At 46.3% G+C, this 663-nt stretch overlaps 1 protein-coding gene and 1 pseudogene across 1 annotated transcript in view; one reads left to right on the top strand and one right to left on the bottom strand.

Moving 5' to 3' along the window:
- The window catches only part of PEBP4 (phosphatidylethanolamine binding protein 4), a 360168-nt gene that overhangs the window by 135250 nt on the left and 224255 nt on the right, over positions 1-663 (bottom strand). The window lies entirely within an intron of this gene.
- Positions 311-429, top strand: LOC122151012 (annotated as a pseudogene).

The raw sequence follows: 663 nt of genomic DNA on the forward strand, positions 1-663 counted from the left end.
AACTGTGGTCAATGTCATGAGACAAAGTATATGTGAACCTCTGTATGGAAAGTAAATTTGCTCTGTAAACCTTCACCCAAATCACAATTAAAAAAGAAAGAAAGAAAGAAAGAAAGACAACACATTTGGGTCAAACAGTTGCAAGTAAGGGTGGTTGGCATTAAGATTCTATGCCATAGGCAATCTTCAAGGGCTGTAAGGCCATGCCCTCACAGAATACTTCTGGGTGGTTTTAAGGTGGAGATGAATGAGCAGGGAGGGTGTGGGGAGTTGGTGAGGCTATGGAGGATTGGGAGGCGTTTCCTTTGTGATCTCTTTTTATACCACCCTGAATGCACCCAATCTCATCTGATCTTGGAAGCCAAGCAGGGTTGGGCCTGGTTAGTACTCGGATGGGAAACTACCTAGGAATACTGGGTGCTATAGCCCCTGGTGGTGCAGAGGTTAAGTGCTTGGCTGCCAACCAAAAGGTTGGCAGTTAAAATCTACCAGCCACTCCACAGGAGAAAGATGTGGCAATCTGCTTCTGTAAAGATTGTTGTTGTTGTTATGTGCCGTCAAGTCGGACCTGACCCATAGTGACCCCTCCTTGGGTTTCTGAGGCAGTATCACTACAGAAGTAGATTGCCCCATCTTCCTTCTGAGGAGTGGCTCGTGGGTTTG

The sequence above is a fragment of the Orycteropus afer genome, unplaced genomic scaffold (genome assembly GCF_000298275.1).
Source record: "Orycteropus afer afer isolate SDZICR_OR568_19922 unplaced genomic scaffold, OryAfe1.0 scaffold00289, whole genome shotgun sequence".
NCBI classification, from domain to species: Eukaryota; Metazoa; Chordata; class Mammalia; order Tubulidentata; family Orycteropodidae; genus Orycteropus; species Orycteropus afer.